A 23,651-nucleotide genomic window follows, 5' to 3' on the forward strand; every position below is an offset into this window, starting at 1 on the left:
GGAAATGGCCGAGATGGCCGGGAAGTTGAAGAATGCTATCGACCGCTGCGAGTTTCTTGAAAAGAAACGTCGAGTGGAGCAAGAGGACCTGAAGAAGGCCACCGCCGAAGCCAAGGATGCCCGCTCCACGATGAGAGCTATAAAGGAGGAGCTGCGTCAAGCCGGGGATATCGCGGCTGGAAAGCCCTTTCTGCTGCCGAGGAAATTTATGGATCCTAAGTATGCTCAGTTGGGCCAGCTGTGGGGAGCGGAGGATGCTTATCTGGATTTGGCGGCGAGTGCCGCAGACGCGGTCGCACACTTCCGAGGCCAAAAGGATCACGGAATGGAAGAGCTTTTTTGGTCGCAGTTCCATAGTCCAGAGCATCCACTTCCGTTAACCGATTGGTTAGCCGAATGGGCTGAGCTGAATAGGTTGTCCGGACTTGCCATGAAGGATGTCGTGACTCATTTGTGGCCGAAAAGGCCCGAGCCGAAGAGTTATTTTGGCTTGGTGCAGCAGTTCCTTGATGCGGTGCCGCATATCGATGCAATGAAGCGGTCGGCATGCATAGAGGGTGCGCGGATGGCTCTTGCCCGTGTCAAGACATGCTGGGCGGAGATGAAGTCCACCGATGTTGCATCCCGGGATTCGGACAGAAGCCGAGTACCTGCCGAGCACTATTTTGAGGAAGTCCTGCAGGGCGCTCGTTTAATAGAGACGCAGTGCTCGAAGGATATTATGTTCCAATGACATGTATGATTTGTGAAACCATGTTTCAATATAATATAAGTGCTTTTTATACTTGTGCGTTCAAGTATTGAAATACCTCCTGTGCGGCCGTTAATGTATGTGTCTATATAACCGGAAAGATGGCAGTCTTCAGCTTCAGCCCCCACGCACATAGTGCGGGGATGTTTGCAAAAAAAGCGCATTTTCACACTTAATCCAACGTCTTGGTCCTGTGAAGGAGGTGATAGCGTAGCAAACTAGGCAACCGGACTATAATGCTTTATCACTTTCACTTAGCCATAGGAGTTCGATGGTGGGGCTACTATATAGCCCCTAGGGGCACCGTGCTCTCCAAATTCGGGGCGCGTATGTGCCTGACCGGGAAACGGTCCTTTGTTAATGCGGAGGAATTCTAAACATTCCGGTGGGTCATCGAGTGGTTGACCAGTCTCACGCTATATCATGACAGCCAGTTTTCGGCTTTCTCTACTGAGGTGCTCACCCGGCCGAACCGGGGCACAATCATAGTTGTTCTCCTGGTGCCGCGTTAGCCGATAGAGCGGAACGTAAGGCAGGAAAACACAAGAGCCGGGCAAACCCAACATTTGACCAAAGACATGATTGAGAGCTGATGCATATAAGGCCTAACTCGAGACGCTGAACACTCCCTAAGGTATTCGGTGTTTATGAAAACGGGCAGAACAATGCCCTAAGCCCCTAGTGTCCAGGTACGCGCAAAAATTTCTGACGCAGCCGATGCCAAAATGCCAGCCTCCTCCTCGGTTATAGCAAGAAACTGTGGGATGTGTAACAACAAGAGACAATAAAAAAGGTTTACGCAGGGTCTTAATCTGAAAAGAATCCTTGCAACAGGTCGTCTTTGAGGGTCTCTAACTCGTTTGGCATTTTTCTCCATTGAATTTTTGTGTTGGCATAATGTGGGACTAATGCCCTTAAGATCATCTAGAGTATATCCAATAGCAGCTCTATGCTTCTTCAGAGTTTTCAATAATCTTTCTTCTTCTTTCTCTGAAACGTTAGCACTAATAATAACAAGATATATTTCTTTTTCATCAAGATAAGCATATTTAAGATTATTAGGTAAGGGTTTGAGTTCAAACACGGGATCACCCTTGGGTGGAGGGGGATCGCCAAGAATTTCAACGGGAAGGTTATGTTTCAACATAGGTTCTTGTTTAAGGAACACTTCATCTATTTCTTCCCTTTCCTTCATAAACATATCGTTTTCATGGTCTAGCAAATATTGTTCTAATGGATTAGTTGGTGGAACAGCAATGGAAGCAAGACCAATAATTTCATCCTTACTAGGTGGTTCCCTTTCACGAGGTTGTCTACTAAACCTGGCAAAATTAAACTCATGAGACATACCATCTATGCCAACAGTGACAATATTCTTTTCTCAATTAATCTTAGCACTAGCAGTATTCAAGAAGGGTCTACCAAAAATAATGGGACAAAAATCATCTTGTGGGGAACCAAGAACAAGAAAATCAGCAGGGTACTTAATCTTCCCACACAAGACTTCAACATCTCTAACAATCCCAATAGCTTTAATGGTGTCCCTATTGGCAAGCTTAATAGTAACATCAATGTCTTCTAATTCAACAGGTGCAATATCGTGCATAATTTCTTTATAAAGATCATAAGGTATCGCATTAGCACTAGCACCCATATCACATAAACCATGATAACAAAGATCTCCTATTTTAACAGAAATAACATGCGTGCCTACAACAGGTCTACGTGTCTTAGTATCGGGTCTAGTAATATTAGCAGTTTCACCGAAGAAAGAGAAGACATGCCCATCTAAGTCCTCATCCAAAAGATCTTTAATCATAGCAATACCAGGTTCAACATTAATTTGCTCAGGAGGTGTATAGGTCCTAGTATTACTCTTACGAACAACAGTCGAAGCTTTAACATGATCTTTTATCCTAACAGGAAAAGGAGGTTTTTTGACATAAGCAGTAGGAATAATAGGATCACTATATGTAATAGTCTTCTCTTCGACTGTAATAGGTGCAACTACTTTCACTTCAACAGGAGGATTATATTTAAACCACTTCTCTTTAGGGAGATCAACGTGAGTAGCAAAAGTTTCACAAAAAGTAGCTACTATCTCAGAGTCAAGTCCATACTTAGAGCTAAATCCACGAAAAGCATCGGTATCCATAAAAGATTTAACACAATCGAACTTAGGTGTCATACCTGACTCCTTACCATCGTCGGAACCCCGATCTTTAGAGTTGCGTTTAATTCTTTCCAATAAGTCCCATTTGAAATCAATAGTCTTTAGCATATAGGAACCAGCACAGAAAGTATCGAGCAAGTTGCGATTATCAAGAGAAAGCCGAGCATAAAAATTCTGAATAATCATTTCCTGAGAGAGCTCATGATTGGGGTATGAATATAACATTGACTTAAGCCTCCCCCAAGCTTGAGCGATGCTTTCTCCTTCGCAAGGCCAGAAATTATATATGTAATTACGATCACGATGAACAAGATGCATAGGATAGAACTTCTGGTGAAATTCCAACTTCAATCGCTTATAATTCCAATATCTCGTATCATCACATAGCATATACCATGTCATGCCATCTCCCTTCAAAGTTAAAGGGAAGACCTTCCTTTTGACAACATCATCAGGAATACCTACAAGCTTAAATAATCCCCAAACTTCATCCACAAAGATAAGGTGTAAATCGGGATGCAATGTTCCGTCTCCTGCAAAAGGATTAGCTAGCAGTTTTTCTATCATACCCGAAGGAATCTCAAAGTGAATATTTTCATAAGGTTCAGTAGGTTGAGGAGCATCTCTTTGCTCTTCTGGTGGGGGTGAAGATACCCCAAACAAGCCCCTCAAAGGATTATTTTCCATAGTGACAAGTAACAGAAAATTTCAGCACACTATATAAATGCTTCCTTACCAAGTTCCACTCACCAAGAGCCCTACGCTCCCCGGCAACGGCACCAGAAAAGAGTCTTGATGGCCCACAAGTATAGGGGATCTATCATAGTCCTTTCGATAAGTAAGAGTGTCGAACCCAACGAGGAGCAGAAGGAAATGATAAGCGGTTTTCAGTAAGGTTTTCTCTGCAAGCACTGAAATAGTAGGTGATAGATAGTTTTGTGATAAGATAAATAGTAACGAGAAAAAAGTAAATAAAGTAAATAAAGTGCAGCAAGGTTGCCCAATCCTTTATGTGGCAAAGGAAAAGCCTGGACAAATTCTAATAATGAAGAAATGCTCCCGAGGACACATTGGGAATTATCGTCAAGCTAGTTTTCATCACGTTCGTAAGATTCGCGTTCGGTACTTTGATAATTTGATATGTGGGTGGACCGGCACTTGGGTATTGCCCTAACATGGACAAGCATCCCACTTATGATTAACCCCTATTGCAAGCATCCGCAACTACAAAAAGGAGTATTAAGGTAAACCTAACCACAACATTAAACATATGGGTCCATATCAACCCCTAACGAAGCAACGCATCATCTACTTATTACTTCCCTATGACTTCCTCTAGGCCCAAATAATGGTGAAGTGTCATGTAGTCGACATTCACATAACACCACTAGAGGAAAGACAACATACATCTCATCAAAATATCAAACGAATACCAAATTCGCATGACTACTAATGGCAAGACTTCACCCATGTCCTCAGGAACAAACGTAACTACTCACAAAGCATATTCATGTTCATAATCAGAGGAGTAATAATATGCATAAAGGATCTGAACATATGATCTTCCACCAAGTAAACCAAATAGCATCAACTACAAGGAGTAATCAACACTACTAGCAACCCACAGGTACCAATTTGTGGTTTTGATACAAGATTGGATACAAGAGATGAACTAGGGTTTTGAGAGGAGATGGTGTTGTTGAAGATGTTGATGGAGATTGCCCCCCTCCCGATGAGAGGATCGTTGGTGATGACGTTGGTGATGATTTCCCCCTCCCGGAGGGAAGTGTTCCCGGCAGAACAGCTCCGCCAGAGCCCTAGATTGATTCCGCCAAGGTTCCGCCTCGTGGCGGCGGAGTTTCGTCCCGTAAGCTTGCCCACGGTTTTTTCTAGGGGGAAAGTGATGATATAGCAGAAGATGGACGCTGGAGGCCCACCAGGGGGCCTAGGAGATATGGGGCCGCGCCCCCCTGTCTCCTGGACAGGGTGTGGGCCCCCTGGCCTATTTCTTTTGCCCATAAATTCTTATAAAATCCAAAAAGTTGTTTCGTGGATCTCAGGTCTTTTGGAGTTGTGAGGAATAGGTTTCCAACGTTTGCTCCTTTTCCAGCCAGAATTCCAGCTGCCGGCATTCCCCTTCTTCATGGTAAACCTTGTAAAATAAGAGAGAATAGCCATAAGTATTGAGATATAATGTGTAATAATAGCCCATAATGCAATAAATATTGATATAAAAGCATGATGCAAAATGGACGTATCACTTCACTTTATTTACTTTCATTGCTTGTTACCCGTTACAAATCATCTTATCACAAAACTATCTGTTACCTACAATTTCAGTGCTTGCAGACAATACCTTACTGAAAACTGCTTGTCATTTCCTTTTGCTCCTCGTTGGGTTCGACACTCTTACTTATCAAAAGGACTAAAATATATCCCCTATACTTGTGGGTCATCAAGACTCTGTTCTGGCACTGTTGTCGGGGAGTGAAGCGCCTTTGGTGAGTGGAACTTGGTAAGGAAACATTTATATAGTGTGCTGAAATTTACTGTCACTTGTTACTATGAAAACTAATGCTTTGAGGGGCTTGTTCGGGGCATCTTCGCCCCGACCAGTAGAGCAAAGAGTTGCTCCTCAACCTACTGAACCTACTGAAAATGTTTACTTTGAGATTCCTTCGGGTATGATAGAGAAACTACTAGCTAATCCGTTTATAGGAGATGGAACATAGCATCCCGATTTACACCTTATCTATGTGGATGAAGTTTGTGGATTATTTAAGCTTACAGGTATACCCGATGATGTTGTTAAGAGGAATGTCTTCCCTTTATCTTTGAAGGGAGATGCATTGACATGGTATAGGCTATGTGATGATACGGGATCTTGGAACTATAAACGATTGAAATTGGAATTTCACCAGAACCCTATGCATCTTGTTCACCGTGATCGTAATTATATATATAATTTTTGGCCTCGCGAAGGAGAAAGCATCGCTCAAGCTTGGGGGAGGCTTCAGTCAATGTTATATTCATGCCCCAATCATGATCTCTCGAGAGATATGATTATTCAATTTTTTTATGCTCGGCTTTCTCTCAATGATCGCACCATGCTCGATACTTCGTGTGCTGGTTCTTATATGCTAAAGACTATTGAATTCAAATGGGACATATTGGAAAGAATTAAACGCAACTCTGAAGATTGGGGTTCCGACGATGGTAAGGAGTCAGGTATGACATCTAAGTTTGATTGTGTTAAATCTTTTATGGATACCGATGCTTTTCGTGGATTTAGCGCTAAATATGGACTTGATTCTGAGATAGTAGCTTCTTTCTGTGAATCTTTTGCTACTCATGTTGATCTCCCTAAGGAGAAGTGGTTTAAATATAATCCTCCCATTGAAGTAAAAGTAGTTGCACTTGTTACAGTTGAAGAAAAGATTATCACTTATAATGACCCTATTGTTCCTACTACTTATGTTGAGAAAGCACCTTTCCCTGTTAGGATAAAGGATCATGCTAAAGCTTCAACTATTGTTCGTAAGAGTAATATTAGAACATATACACCTCCTGAGCAAATTAAAGTTGAACCTAGTATTGCTATGGTTAAAGATCTCTTGGCTGATAATATAGATGGGCATGTTATTTACTTCTGTGAGGAAGCTGCTAATATTGCTAAACCCGATGCTAAGATACATAGACCTGTTGTAGGCATGCCTGTTATTTCTGTTAAAATAGGAGATCATTGTTATCATGGCTTATGTGATATGGTTGCTAGTGCTAGTGCAATACCTCATTCCTTATATGAAGAAATTATGCATGATATCGCACCCGCTGAAATAGAAGATATTGATGTTACTATTAAGCTTGCAAATAGAGATACTATTTCACCAATTGGGATTGTTAGAGATGTCGAAGTCTTGTGTGGGAAAGTTAAATATCCTGTTGATTTTATTGTTCTTGGTTCCCCACAAGATAGCTTTTGTCCCATTATATTTGGTAGACCCTTCTTGAATACTGTCAATGCTAGGATAGATTGCAAAAAGGATGTTGTCACTATTGGCTTAGGAGATATGTCTCATGAGTTTAGTTTTGCTAAATTTCGTAGACAACCCCATGATATAGAGTTGCCTAGTAAGGGTGAAATTATTGGTCTTGCTTCTATTGCAGTGCCTCCTACTGATCCTTTAGAACAATATTTGCTAGACCATGAAAATGATATGTTTATGAATGAAAGTAGGGAGGTAGATGAAGTATTCTTTCAACAGGGTCCTATTCTAAAACACAACTTGCCTATTGAAATCCTAGGGGATCCTCCTCCACCCAAGGGTGATCCCGTGTTTGAGCTTAAACCATTACTTGATAATCTTAAATATGCTTATCTTGATGAAAAGAAGATATATCCTGTTATTATTAGTGCTAACCTTTCAGAGCAGGAAGAGGAAAGATTATTGAAAACTCTGAAGAAGCACCGTGCTTCTATTGGATATACTCTTGATGATCTTAAGGGCATTAGTACCACTCTATGCCAACACAAAATTAAATTGGACGAAGGCTCCAACCAGTTAGAGGTCAACAACGACGGTTAAATCCTAAGATGAAAGAAGTGGTAAGGAAGGAGATACTAAAGCTCCTTGAGGCAGGTATAATTTATCCCGTTGCTGATAGTGATTGGGTAAGTCCTGTCCATTGTGTCCCTAAGAAGGGAGGTATTACTGTTGTTCCTAATGATAAAGATGAATTGATTCCGCAAAGAATTATTACAGGTTATAGGATGGTAATTGATTTCCGTAAATTAAATAAAGCTACTAAGAAAGATCATTACCCTTTACCTTTTATTGATCAAATGCTAGAAAGACTATCCAAACACACACATTTCTGCTTTCTAGATGGTTATTCTGGTTTCTCTCAAATACCTGTGTCAGCGGACGATCAATCAAAAACTACTTTTACTTGCCCTTTCAGTACCTTTTCTTATAGACGTATGCCTTTTGGTTTATGTAATGCACCTACTACCTTTCAAAGATGCATGATGGCTATATTCTCTGACTTTTGTGAAACGATTTGTGAGGTATTCATGGATGACTTCTCCGTTTATGGATCCTCTTTTGATGATTGCTTGAGCAACCTTGATCGAGTTTTGCAGAGATGTGAAGACACTAGTCTCGTCTTGAATTGGGAAAAGTGTCACTTTATGGTTAATGAAGGCATTGTCTTGGGGCATAAAATTTCTGAAAGAGGTATTGAAGTTGATAAAGCTAAAGTTGATGCTATTGAAAAGATGCCGTGTCCCAAGGACATTAAAGGTATAAGAAGTTTCCTTGGTCATGCCGGTTTTTATAGGAGATTCATTAAGGACTTTTCTAAGATCTCTAGGCCTTTCACTAATCTATTACAAAAAGATATTCCTTTTGTCTTTGATGATGAGTGTGTAGAAGCATTTGAAATACTTAAGAAAGCTTTGATCACTTCACCTATTGTTCAGCCACCTGATTGGAATTTACCCTTTGAAATTATGTGTGATGCTAGTGATTATGCTGTAGGTGATGTTCTAGGGCAAAGAGTTGATAAGAAACTAAATGTTATTCAATATGCTAGTAAAACTCTTGACACTAACCAGAGAAATTATGCTACTACTGAAAAAGAGTTCTTAGCAGCTGTATTTTCCTGTGATAAGTTTAGACCTTATATTGTTGATTCTAAAGTAACTATTCACACTGATCATGCAGCTATTAAATATCTTATGGAAAAGAAAGATGCTAAACCTAGACTTGTTAGATGGGTTCTCTTGCTCCAAGAATTTGATTTGCATATTATTGATAGAAAGGGAGCTGAGAACCCCGTTGCGGACAACTTGTCTAGGTTAGAGAATGTTCTTGATGACCCACTACCTATCGATGATAGCTTTCCTGATGAACAATTAGCGGTCATTAATGCTTCTCGTACTGCTCCATGGTATGCTGATTATGCTAATTACAGTGTTGCTAAATTTATACCACCGAGTTTCACATACCAGCAAAAGAAAATTTTCTTTTATGATTTAAGACATTACTTCTGGGATGACCCACACCTTTATAAAGAAGGAGTAGATGGTGTTATTAGACGTTGTGTACCTGAGCATGAACAGGAACAGATCCTACGCAAGTGTCACTCTGAACCATATGGAGGATACCACGCTGGAGATAGAACTGCACATAAGGTATTGCAATCCGGCTTTTGGCCTACTCTCTTCATAGACGCCCGTAAGTTTGTCTTGTCTTGTGATGAATGTCAAAGAATTGGTAACATTAGTAGACGTCAAGAAATGCCTATGAATTATTCTCTTGTTATTGAACCATTTGATGTTTGGGGCTTTGATTATATGGGATTGTCGGCATTCTAGGAACGGGGATCCCCAGACTTGCCTGCCTGCGGCCTGCGGCATGGCTCGAGCAGTGGCCCAGTACAGCCCGTCTTCATCAACCCAAGTTCAAGACCCTCGTGAGGGGCCAAGCCTCGCGGGGCGGATGACACAAGGCTTCCTCAGGGGCAGCCTCACCAGGAAGGCTCGCAAGGAGGCGGAGAGAACAATGCAAGGAGTACCTCGCGAGGTGCTCGTGACGCAAGCCATGACGATCAATCAGGAGGGCGCCAGCCTGTGCAGTGTGCTCATTTCCTCTTTGGTGCAAAGGGGGAAAGCACAGGTGCGGAGTACCAATGCATTAGGCAAAGGTTTCCATATCAATGCAACAAGACCAAGGCCAGCAGGACGGCAGGACGGAGATCACCGTGGAGCCCAAGACACCGTCATCACCAGTGCCTTTGGCAGTCGAAGACCTAGGTGAAGATCTTTCACGAATTGGAGGGGGAGTCCCCAAGAACAAGATGAACACAAGAGGAAAACAAGAGGAACACTCAAGAACAAGTCCAAATCACACATCAACTAGACCAACAAACACACAAGATCCACAAGGTACATGAACAATCAAAGGGAAATAAGATACATGGTAGAGTTCATCCCAAATCCTATGAAGGAGATGAGGGCTTGATGATCCTATGATGGGGATCCTTCCCCAAGGAGGAGGTCTTGATGATTGGTCACTCCAAGAGGAGGTCTTGATCTCCTAGTGGAGTGGATCCATGGAGCAAAGCTCATAAATGTCTATCAAATACTTTGCTATCCCCTCCAAATGAGCTAGGGAAGGGGTATATAAAGCCTAGGGACGAATTGTGGGTAAAATGAGGGTACATGGGTCATTTGCCCTTAGTGCACGCAGGCACAGCCGGAGGGGTCCGGGCACCCGGGGCAAAGGGGTCCGGGCACCCGGACCGGACAGAGGCCGGTGCAAGGAGGAGGCCGGGCACCTGAGGGTTGATCACCCGGGCACCCGGGGCGGCGGCAGGCTCCAGGCGAGGTGGGTCGGGCACCCGGGGCCGAATGGCCGGGCACCCAGGGCGGCCAGGCGGACGGCTGATTGGGGTCCGGGCACCCGGGGTTGGTGGCCCGGGCACCTGGACGGGGCCGAGCGGTCTCAAGCAGCGGGCCGGGCACCCGGGGCCCATATGGCCGGGCACCCGGGCGGCTACAGCCGGCGCCAGGTGAGGGCCGGGCACCCGGGGCCTTCCAGGCCGGGTACCCGGGCTGCTCAGTTGCGGCTCCCACCCGGTTGGCCGGGCACCCGGGGGCAGAGGTGGCCGGGCACCCGGGGTGTCCAGTGCCTCCGCGACTTCATGCCTCTCGCGTCCTTCTTCCATCCCTTCCTTCTCAGTGGTCGCTTGTGTCTCCGTCCTAGCATCTTCATGATCAACTCCTTGGTACCTAACAAGGCACAACATTTCTATTTGAGGTAGGACCCAACTCTCATATGAATTTGAATGGAGCTCGAAGAGGAAGGAGTTCACCTTGTTCTCGATGGTGCCGGCACGTGCTCTTGTCATCGGTCCTCGATGTGCTTGACGAGTTATAGTAGAGTCCATCGGGATGAGCGAGGGATGCTCCGTATCATCTCCCCCCCCCCTTGGGAGAGATCCATCCACGGATCGTGATCTTCATCACCATGGGAAAGAGAGGGCGTCGCTGTGTAGGAGTGGACAACCACCAAGCACTCATCATCGTCAACCTCGAAATGCTCACTCTGCGATGTCGCACCGTCTTGTGATTCCTTCAAAATTAGCAAGTACAACAAACACTTGGAAAAACAAATGTGGTTAGCGTTAGAGCACAACCAATCATGCGAGAGGTGATTCACCAAACAAGTGTTGTCAACAAGCATAGCATATGGTGTGACAAGGGGGTGTGGCATGGCATGTAAGCACATAAATTGAGCACATGGAGAAGCATCATGGAAACAATCATGCAAGGGTTAGGTAAAGGTGCTAATATGTGGAACAAGTGAACAAGCATCTACCTCAATATCATAGCAAGCATGCATAAGACTCTCAATGAACGGTCTATGGTAGGCATAAGAGTCATTCACAACACCCAAGAAGATGATATGACTAAACACATGCAAGTGCAAGATAATCCAAGCATAATGTGCATAGGGTGTAGTGAAAATCGTGTGGCACTCAACACAATAGATAGAGCAATTGTTCATCATGTGTGAGGCAAACAAGGCAAGCATGTAGCAATCAATGGGACATGGCATATGTGAAGGAATGACATGGTTGCAAGCAAACATGTGATAGGAGCGAGTAATCCAAGAATTGGATGCAACATGAGAAAGCATAGAAATTAAGTCGTGCAAACTAGTGGAGCAAAGATGCAACACACTAGAGGAACTCATGGCAATCATGTCATGTGAGCAAATAATAAGCATAGACAATGCACATGACATATCGCAAGCACGAACACAAAGCAAGATCATAGTATCATCATAGGCATAGGTCATAGGTAGAACATGGCAATAACAAGAAATATCTCCACCAAGCTTACAAATACACATACACATAGTAGAATCAATCATCATGTGTAATGCAAAGCATGGGTCACAAATGCATGGCAAAGGCATAGTAATGAGCATATCATGCAAAGTGAACATGGCAATATGGGCATAAAGTGAGAAGTGGTAAATAACCCATAACCATGTGAGAGCCATGTAGAAGATATGCGCAAAGTCTTTGTGCGAAGAGAGCGGTGGGAAAGACAATCCATGTGATCCCAAGTCATCGTTGCTCTCTAGAGCTTGTTTTGTCAACTCATGGGATTGTGAGGTTGACAAGTATTCATGGGTACCTACACAAAATAAACACAAACCAAAGAAATTGTGCGCGTGGTAAATGTACACATCATCCATCATGATGTGTATGTGCACATGTGAGTTAGCACAAGAATAGCATCGCTCAAAGAAATTTGATGCATGGTATAAGAACATGTCATCCATCATGAAAGAATAGTTATTGTGTATGACACGATGGGGATGCAAATTTAGCATAGAAGTATACGGCACATCAATAGCATGTTTATTCATGGGGAGCATATGGTGCACACAAGTAGTGGGATCATGCAATGGATAGGATGAATAAAAATCTCCTAAAATGTATGAGGAAACTATGGGGGTCTCCTCATGAGCAATAGTGGAAACATCACATTGAGAATGTTGACAACATCCAAAACAATGCATATCCGAAGCTAGGTGGTCATGGCATGGCATATGAGATAAATGATGCAAATGAAGCATATCAATATCATCACAAGAAAAACAAATGCCAATAACCATGGGCTTGTCATCTATGCCATATGTGCGAATTGGGTTTATTTTAATGGCATATGCATAGTCACTATGATGAGATTGCAAATATGACATATGATGGATCTCATGCATAGCATATGACAAGTCAAGCGGATTATCAAACATGATGTGACCTAAAGAATTGTCACAAGAAATCCTATGTAACATGGCATCACAACTAATATACTCCACATGAGAATCATCGTACTCATCATAAATGGGCAAATCATCGCAGTGGGAAATCATACTAGCATGAAGCATGGTAATGGGTGGATCAACATCCTGCAAGAAATCAATGTAAAGAACATCCACTAGTGGGACAAGAGCATCACCTTCACCTATGTTACCTTTCTCGTTCCACTCAAGTGGTGTAGGTGAGGTGGGAAAGACCAAAGCGTGGCCAACGTCATCATCATGATGGAACCATGTGGGGGGTGCATCATAGTCCACCATGGCCATCGTCTTGTCCATAGGAAAGACAAAGTCGTCGTGGATCGGCGCATCATCATATATGGGACCTAGCACCAAATGAGAAGACACAATAGAGGTAGAGGTTAAGTTGTTAGAAATCCAAATGATCTCCCATGCCCTATCAACTACCTCACACTCTCTATGTGGTGGTGGCTCACTCACTCCCTCAAGGTAGGTGCACTCAATGTCACATATAATGGAGTCACTGAAGTCACTCAAGTGGTGGTGTTGGTGGCTCTCCTCACATGGGAATCGTGGCAACTAATCATATATGGGGCTAGTGGTGAAGTCACGCTCACTCTCAATATGGTGGCACAAGTCACTCAAGTCATCATACGTCGCCATGGTCGAAGGGAAAATCCCATGCTCAACCATCTCGTCGTCGTCGCCGTGGATGAAGGCCGAAGATGTCACATCATCGCTCTCCTCCATGACCGAAGGGAAAATCCCATGCTCGATCATCTCGTCATCGTCGCCGTGGAGGAAGGCCGAAGTAGGCATACTCGTCGGAGGTAGGCGAAGATGCCATACGTCCAAAGGCGAAGATGCCTTGATGACACTTGGCAAGGATGCCGAAGTGGTCGTAGTAGTCGTAGCTCCGTCTTGGTGGTGCTTGTCTCGCGGTCTTCACTTGTGCTCATGACGTTTAGCCGTAGCTTGATGTAAAGCTTTTTGGGACTTGAAGGTGTACGCATCGCGAGCATCTTCATCTTGATGGTGTTGTAGTGCTTGAGCTCGATGATGTTTCGAAGATTGGCCACTTGAGTGCCACCGCCTTGAAGATGACGAAGGGGAAGAAGACTTGTAGTTGGCCAACATGTCGCGTACTTGATCCCTTTTTTCGGCCAACTTGGTGTCGAGGTAGTCTCTTGTCCGTGCTTCAAGTTGATGAATGTCAGCGGTGAGTCGCTCAATGCCTCGCGTTGCTCGTTGTAGTCCTAAGATGGGCATTTTGGTGATGTAGTTGTTCATGCCGTCGTTGTCGTGGAAGACCGGAGATGAAATGCCTTGCCTATCCATCACAATACTCGAGTAGAGGTGAGTAGGAAATGAGATAAAGAATACCAAGTTACCTTTTCCCAAAGTTGAGGATGTATCCCATTTCACTCAATGTGAGATGAAAGAATAGTGGAATTGGTACCGGACTTGTTCACTCACACCTATCAAGTAAAGCTTATGGTGGATCTCGGTGAGGATAGTGGCACAAAAATTTGATGCAAAATGTTAGCAAGAGTCAATAATGTTGGAAAAGATTCACAAATTTGCAAGTGAAACAAGTAGACCAATAGCAATATGTGGCACATGGAAACACACACACGGGTAGATAAATGGGGTCGTGCAACCAAGGAATAAGCACAAAATGTGGAATCCACGGAAAACGCTCGTGTTGCATAACTTAAGAGAGACGCTAGCACGATTGCTCAATAGGCGGATACGACACTTGTGCACAACCTATAATATGTAAAATGATTAGCCTTCGATCCCAAGTATGCTATGTGTATGATGTTCCCGGTGTTCTTCTCAAGATGATCCAAGATGATCGGATATGACAATCTTATGTGCAATGTGGTATGATGCTATGGCTCTTGCTCACGAGCTCTTTGCTCTCTTTTTGCTTAAACGATTATTCTTTTTTTTGATATGGCCACTTATGCAAAATGCATAAACCAAGATAGCAATTGTGTATATGCGGGAACGATCTTGTGACACAAGGGATGATATGATGATACTAAGATGATACCAATATGATATGGTATGTATGCAATGGAAGGTATAGATCAATGATCACTAATGTGCACAAGTAACATTGCCGGCAATACTCAATGGCTAGTCTCAATAGGTAAGTGATGCAAAATGGGCTAAAGGGTTAACAATGTAATGGCAAGAATGTACAATGAAGGGATACCACGATACCAAGGTGATACGGAGGTTACCGTTCTTGCTTACAGTTAGGTTGTCAAAATGGTGAAGTGGTCGATGTCGATGACGACCTCGTGGCGATGATGAGTGGCGGTGTTCTTGATGTAGATACCAAGATGATGTAGACAGTAAAAAGGTTTACGCAGTGCCTGTGTCTCCGTTGTGCCGTATCCTGGACGGGTATAGCACGACGTTCATCTGTAAAAGAGAGGAACTTAGTTGGGAAAAAAGATCGTGCGAAAAATGTATTTTAAAATAAATGGAGTATGATTCAAAAAATGAATAAAATTGAGCTTTATTGTCTCTTGTTGTACATGCGTGGAGCCCCTTATAAGGGGGTACGCGGCTAGTAAGCCCCTTGTTTATTTATACCGGACTCGTCTAACCGTGTCCGGGGTCCGAATGACCCGTTTAGGTGCTTTGATCAGCAAAGCCAGATTAGTGTGTGGCTGTCAAGACAGTCTCATGTTCTTCCGTATTCGAGGAACACTCGAAGTTTCCGTTTAATGAGATGATGCCGCGTGGACCGGGCATTTTAAGTGTAAGAGATGCGTAATGCGGTATTGCGTTAAAGCGGGCGAAAGCTTCACGTCCCAATAGTGCTTGATAGCTACTTTTAAATGGGGCAATGTGGAATACTAACTTTTCACGACGGAAGTTGTGGGATGAGCCGAACACAACTTCTAGTGGTAGAGAGCCCGTACAATGGGCATATGGGCCTGGCATCACTCCTTTAAAGGAAGTGTTGCTATGGCGAATTTTGGTTGGGTCTATCCCCATTCTGCAGATTGTGTCCTGATATAGCAGGTTTAGATCACTTCCGCCGTCCATTAGGACTTGTGTAAATTGTAGTCCATCGATTATAGGATCTAATATTAAAGCAGTCCATCCTGCGTTCCGGATACTTCCGGAGTAATCCTGATGGTCGAAGGTGATTGGTTTTGACATCCAGTGTCGGGACTCCGCTGGGGTGGACCGTGTGGCGCGTATTTCAATGGGCGCCGCTCTATTTTTCCCTGTTGTCACTTGAAGTGAGTTTACTGTTTTGACCTCTTGTGGGAAATTCTTTTGTTTTCCGGTGCTCTGCTTGTGGGGTTCGTCATCGTCCTTGGTGTGTCGAGCCCCTTGTGTTCGGTGTTAAGTCGTCCGGACTATTTGAAGACCCAACAATCTCTATGGGTATGGTTTGCAGGCTTCCCGGGGGTACTGTGGATTTGGCATATCTTGTCCAAGATTTTGTTTAGGTTGGATAGCTCGCCGCTGTTGTCCTTAAGAGGTAGTTTTTTGTTGTTCTCCCGAGAGCTTTTGAATCCGGCATTTACTGCCGTGCTCTTCGGACTGTTTCCATTGGTCCGGCGCTGGTCCTTGCCGCGTCATGGTTTCCCATTTCCATCCCTGATTTCGGACGTACTTGGGTTGCTGGTATTGCACCTTGCCATCCAGCTATCCTCTCCCGCGCAAAAGCGGGTCATGAGGCTTGTTAATGTGGCCATTGTTCTCAGCTTTTCTTGGCCAAGGTGTCTGGCGAGCCATTCGTCTCGGACGTTGTGTTTGAAAGCTGCTAAGGCTTCGGCGTCTGGACAGTCGACTATTTGGTTCTTTTTTGTAAGGAACCTATTCCAGAATTTGCGGGCTGACTCTCCGGGCTGTTGAGTTATGTGACTTAAATCGTCTGCATCCGGAGGGCGGACATAAGTCCCCTGAAAATTTGCCCGAAACGCATCCTCGAGCTCTTCCCAACTTCCAATGGTATTTTTCGGGAGGCTTTTGAGCCAATACCGGGCTGGCCCTTTGAGCTTGAGGGGTAAGTATTTTATGGCGTGGAGGTCATCTCCTCTAGCCATGTGTATGTGCAGGATGTAATCCTCAATCCAGACTCCAGGGTCTGTTGTTCCGTCGTACGGCTCTATGTTTACGGGCTTGAATCCCGCTGGAAATTAATGATCCAGCACCTCATCGGTGAAACATAGGGGGTGTGCGGCGCCCCTGTATTTGGGAGTGCCGTGATGTTCGAATACTCGACGTGTTGCATTGCTTTCTAGAGCTTGCTTTCTTGGTCCATAGATAGACCTGACTAGGCCATCTTTTTGGTGCGGATCCTTATGCGAATCGCGTGCCGGCTTGTGTGCGGTGCCGCTTGCCACTCTATGTTTGCCATGTGGTCGTCTATCCGAGCGGGCGGCCTCTTTGTTCTTTGATTGTGAGGGCTCTACGACCTCCTCGTCAAATTCGGGTAGTAGTTTGCGCATCGGGTAGCTCTTTGTTTGGTGATTATCGTCGTATTTGTCTGTGGTGTTGAGTACTTTGCTCCGTCTCATTCTGAGTGCGTCTTCCGCTGTTTTGAGCTTCTGCTTCTGCTTCTTCAGACTACGTGCAGTGGCAACGAGCCTTTTGTGGAGGTTCTTCTGCTCCAATGATGTGTCCGGCGTGAGATCGTCTGGACTGGTATCTTCGCCGGGGACGGATTGTTTATCCAAGTTATCCTGTTCAGATGGTTGCTCGAGGGCATGTTCGTCGTCCACCGGTTCTCCCTGCTCTAAGGCTGGGTCTGTATGGGTGTTGTCTTTGTCGAGGCGGGACCTTGAGCGGTGCTTACGTCGCCGGTTTGACTGCTTTTCGAGGGATTTATCCTTCGCAACGTCCCATTGTTCCCCGTTATCGCTTCCTTTAGGTGTATCCTCCATATATACGTCGTGAGTTGAGGTGGCCTTCCAGTGCCCTGTAGGCGCTGGTTCTTGGTCGTCTCCGGCATCATCGTCCATACCGTCGATGTCTTCGGAGTCAAAGTCGAGCATGTCGGTTAAATCATCGACAGTGGCTACAAAGTGGGTGGTGGGTGGGCATTGAATTTCTTCGTCGTCCATGTCCCAACCTTCCTGACCATAGTCCGTCCAGGGCTCTCCTGATAAAGAGAGAGACTTTAGTGTGTTCAGGATGTCGCCGAAGGGCGAGTGCTGAAAGATGTCCGCGGCAGTGAACTCCATAACAGGCGCCCAACCGGATTCGATTGGCAGGGGCACGGAAGGTTCGGAGTCCGGAGAGGAGTCCGGCACCTTGGAGTCACGAGCTTCACAAAGGACAGGGTTGGTATTCGGCTCTATCGCCATAGAGGTAGCAACCCCTGAGGCGGTGTCCAGCCACCCGTCCTGGATTGGCGAGGTCGGCTCCGAGCTAAGGGTTGGAGTGGACACTTGTGCGGCCTCCAGGGCATCGTCCGGGTGTAGAGCTAAATCAGGCCCATCGTGACAGTGCGGCACGCTTGGCTGTGGCTCGAACCCGTCGAAGATCAAGTCTCCGCGGACGTCAGCCGTATAGTTCAAACTTCCAAATCTGACCTGATGGCTAGGGGCGTAGCTTTCAATCTGCTCCAGATGGCCAAGCGAGTTGGCCCGCAGTGCAAAGCCGCCGAATACGAAGGTCTGTCTGGGGAGAAAAGTCTCACCCTGGACCGCGTCATTGTTGATGATCGTAGGAGCCATCGGGCCTAAAGGTGACGACACAGAGGAACTCTCAATGAAAGCACCAATGTCGGTGTCAAAACCGGTGGATCTCGGGTAGGGGGTCCCGAACTGTGCGTCTAGGCGGATGGTAACAGGAGACAAGGGACACGATGTTTTTACCTAGGTTCGGGCCCTCTCGGTGGAGGTAAAACCATACTCCTGCTTGATTAATATTGATGATATGGGTAGTACAAGAGTAGATCTACCACGAGATCAGAGAGGCTAAACCCTAGAAGCTAGCCTATGGTATGATTGTTGTTCGTCCTACGGACTAAAACCCTCCGGTTTATATAGACAACGGAGAGGGCTAGGGTTACATAGAGTCGGTTACAATGGTAGGAGATCTACATATCTGTATCGCCAAGCTTGCCTTCCACGCCAAGGAAAGTCCCATCCAGACACGGGACAAAGTCTTCAATCTTGTATCTTCATAGTCTAGGAGTCCAGCCAAAGATGATAGTTCGGCTATCCGGACACCCCCTAGTCCGGGACTCCCTCACCGACCTCCACACATAAGGAAGATAATCAAAGAGATACCTCATGCTTCAAATTTGGAACACAACGGTTACCATACGTGCATGCTACGGGACTCACAAACCCCAACAGAAGTATTCATCAGATTCACAATTACTCTACTAGCATGACTCTAATATCACCATCTTCATATCTCAAAACAATCATCGAGAATCAAACTTCTCATAGTATTCAACGCACTTTTTATGAAAGTTTTTATTATATCTCTCTTGGATGCCCATCATATTAGTACTAAATTCATAACCAAAGAAAATTACCATGCTGTTCCAAAGACTCTCAAAATAATATAAGTGAAGCATGAGAGTTCATCAATTTCTTCAAAAATAAAACTACCATCGTGCTCTAAAAGATATAAGTGAAGCACTAGTGCAAACGACAAACTACTCCAAAAGATATAAGTGAAGATCAATGAGTAGTCGAATTATTATGCAACTATGTGAAGACTCTGTAAAATTGAAGTATTTCAGATCTTGGGATATTATTCAAACAGCAAGCAAAACAAAGTAAAAGAAAATGACGCTCCCAGCAAAACACATATCATGTGGTGAATAAAAATATAGCCCCAAGTAAAGTTACCGATGAACGAAGACAAAAGAGGGGATGCCTTCCGGGGCATCCCCAAGCTTATGCTCTTGGTTGTCCTTGAATATTACCTTGGGGTGCCTTGGGCATCCCCAAGCTTAGGTTCTTTCCACTCCTTATTCCATAGTCCATCGATTCTTTACCCAAAGCTTGAAAACTTCACAACACAAAACTCAACATGAAAAATCATAAGCTCCGTTAGTATAAGAAAATAAAATCACCACTTAGGTACTGTTATGAACCCATTCTAAATTCATATTGGTGTAATATCTACTGTATTCCAACCTCTCTATGGTTCATACCCTCCGATACTACTCATAGATTTATCAAAATAAGCAAATGACACATAGAAAACAGAATATGTCCAAAAACAGAACAGTCTGTAGATATCTGTAACTCTCAAATATTTCTGCAACTCTAAAAATTCTGAAATAAATTGGTGGACATGGGGAATTTTTCTATTAATCTTCTACAAAAAGAATCAACTTAAAAGCACTCTTCTGTAAAAAAAATGACAGCTAATCTCGTGAGCGCAAAGTTTGTATTTTTTTATAGTAAGATCACATTAACTTTCACCCAACTCTTCCCAAAGGCTTTACTTGGCACTTTATTGAAACAAAAGCTATAAAAAATGATTACTGCAATATCATAAACATGTGAACACACAAAAACATTAGGGGTAAATATTGGGTTGTCTCCCAACAAGCGCTTTTCTTTAATGCCTTTTAGCTAGGCATGATGATTTCAATGATGCTCACATGAAAGATAAGAATTGAAACATAATGGGAGCATCATGAAGCATATGACTAACACATTTAAGTCTAACCCACTTCCTATGCATAGGGATTTTGTGACCAAACAACTTATGGGAACAAGAATCAACTAGCATAGGAAGGTAAAACAAGCATAACTTCAAGATTTTCAACACATAGAGAGGAAACTTGATTTTATTGCAATTCCTACAAGCATATATTCCTCCCTCATAATAATTTTCAATAGCATCATGAATGAATTCAACAATATAACTATCACATAAAGCATTATTTTCATGATCCCCAAGCATATAAGTTTTATTACTCTCCACATAAGCAAAATTCTTCTAATTCGGAATAGTGGGAGTATCATAAGAAACTCGAATACTTTAAATTGTTTCCACATTAAAAGAGTAATGTTCAGAAAAAGGGTTATCATAATCATGACAAGTTTTATAGATATAATCATCACTACTTTTTATAGCATAAGTATTATCACAATAATCATCATAAGTAGCAACTTTGTTCTCATCATAATCAATCGAAACCTCTTCCAAGATAGTGGAATCATTACTAAATAAAGTCATGACCTCTCCAAACCCACTTTCATCAATATAATCATCATAAATAGGAGGCATGCTATCATCATAATAAATTTTCATATCAAAACTTGGGAGGTTAAAAGTATCATCTTCAATAAGCATAGCATCCCCAAGCTTGGGACAAACATTAATTGCAGCAAATAAATTATCAAACATGTCATTCTCATCAAACATAGCATCCCCAAGCTTGGGCCTTTTCATATCATAAGCATAATCACTCTCATCATTAATAGTATGGATATGACCAATAGTATAACAACTATTATCATCACAATGGATAGTAGGAGCAACATCATTTGGGAGGGATGCCTTTCTACCTTTGCTTCTCTGTCTTTTCTTTTTCTTCTTCGCATCATGTGTGGGTTTAATCCTCTTTTTGGAGCTCCTTATTAATGAGATTGGTTGAATAGAAGGCTCCTCCACGTTACCTAATTCATGACAACAAATAATAGGAGGATATTGGGAAGTCTCTTCCCTTTCATTAGTATTCTCTTCATCTTCTATTTGTTTTCTTGTCTTTATGTAATTGGCAATATAAGGATTTCCAACACAATTCACCGCACAATACATATAAATTTCCTGTAGATCAAAATTAAGAATTGTCTTATGGGAAAATTCTAGAATATCCTTAGTCATACGTTTCATTTCTTCATAACCCAGCAGCAAACTAAGTTCATTCTGATGCGCAAGGGAAATCAAGTCATCACAATTTTTGGACATGATTCGATCATGAAACAATTTGCATTGGATATTTAAATGACCACGTTCATTGCAAAGTTCACAAGGATGGCTAAGAAAATTTAAATTTTCAACACACACATCTAGCCTTTCTTGCAACCATTTAGTTTCTAAATACTTATGCCTCTTCAAAAATCTATCTTCCCTATTTGGTGTGTACTTGCATACTCTATGCACTCCGCAAAAGTTGACATGCTTATAAGAGACATTTTCATCATGATAGTGCAATCATTATTAGTATTATGGATATTCAAAGAGTTCATACTAACAATATTGCAATCATGCTCATCATTCGAAGATTTAGTGCCAAACATTTTAATGCATTCTTCTTCTAGCACATAGGCACAATTTTCCTTTCCATCATTTTCACGAAAGATATTAAAAAGATGAAGCATATGAGGCACCCTCAATTCCATTTTTTTGTAGTTTTCTTTTATAGACTAAACTAGTGAGAAAACAAGAAACAAAAAGATTCGATTACAAGATCTAAATATATACCTTCAAGTCCTAACCTCCCCGACAATGGCGCCAGAAAAGAGCTTGATGTCTACTACGCAACCTTCTTGTAGACGTTGTTGGGCCTCCAAGTGCAGAGGTTTGTAGGATAGTAGCAAATTTCCCTCAAGTCAATGACCTAAGGTTTATCAATCCGTGGGAGGCGTAGGATGAATATGGTCTCTCTCAAACAACCTTAACACCAAATAACAAAGAGTTTCTTGTGTCCCCAACACACCCAATACAATGGTAAATTATATAGGTGCACAAGTTCGACGAAGAGATGGTGATACAAGTGCAATATGGATGGTAGATATGGGTTTCTGTAATCTGAAATTATAAAAACAGCAAGGTAACAAGTAATAAAAGTGAGCGGAAATGGTATTGCAATGCTTCGAAACAAGGCCTAGGGCTCATAATTTCACTAGTGCAAGTTCTCTCAACAATAATAACATAATTAGATCATATAACAATCCCTCAACATCCAACAAAGAGTCACTCCAAAGTCACTAATAGTGGAGAACAAACAAAGAGATTATTATAGGGTACGAAAACACCTCGAAGTTATTCTCTCCGATCAATCCATTGGGTTATTCCTATAAGTGTCACAAACAGCCCTAGAGTTCGTGGTAAAATAACACCTTAAGACACAAATTAACCAAAACCATAATGTCACCTAGATACTCCAATGTCACCTCAAGTATTCGTGGGTATGATTATACAATATGCATCACACAATCTCAGATTCATCTATTCAAACCAACACAAAGAACTTCAAAGAGTGCCCCAAAGTTTCTACCGGAGAGTCAAGACGAAAATGTGTGCCAACCCCTATGCATAGATTCCCAAGGTCAAAGAACCTGCAAGTTGATCACCAAAAAATACATCAAGTGGATAAATATAATACCCCATTTTCACCGCAGGTATCCCAAGCAAGACATACATCAAGTGTTCTCAAATCCTGAAAGACTCAATCCGATAAGATAACTTCAAAGGGAAACCTCAATCCATTACAAGAAAGTAGAGGGGGAGAAACATCATAAGATCCAACTATAATAGCAAAGCTCGCAATACATCAAGATCGTGCCAAATCAAGAACACGAGAGAGAGTGATAGGGCGAAGGTGTCCCGTCTTTCGATGAGATGATGGATTTCGCTTTGGTGGAAGTTGACTTTGACAATCCGACAATGAACGTGCGAGAATGTCGCGCCTTAGCAATCGCTAAACCAACTCCGAGAGGTTATTGACCACGCCGGAGCACGATCAACCTGACCACGAGGGCCTGTTTCCTGCGAGCAAATGAAGAACAAGCAAGAAACTGAGATTGCAATCTAGACATTGCGAATATAAGATGAAAGCTTGATTGATCAAGGTGGGGTTCTGTGACGCCTTTGTCTAGTCGTTGAACACAAATGAAGTACGCGA

This window comes from Triticum aestivum, chromosome 6B, assembly GCF_018294505.1.
Source record: "Triticum aestivum cultivar Chinese Spring chromosome 6B, IWGSC CS RefSeq v2.1, whole genome shotgun sequence".
NCBI lineage: Eukaryota > Viridiplantae > Streptophyta > Magnoliopsida > Poales > Poaceae > Triticum > Triticum aestivum.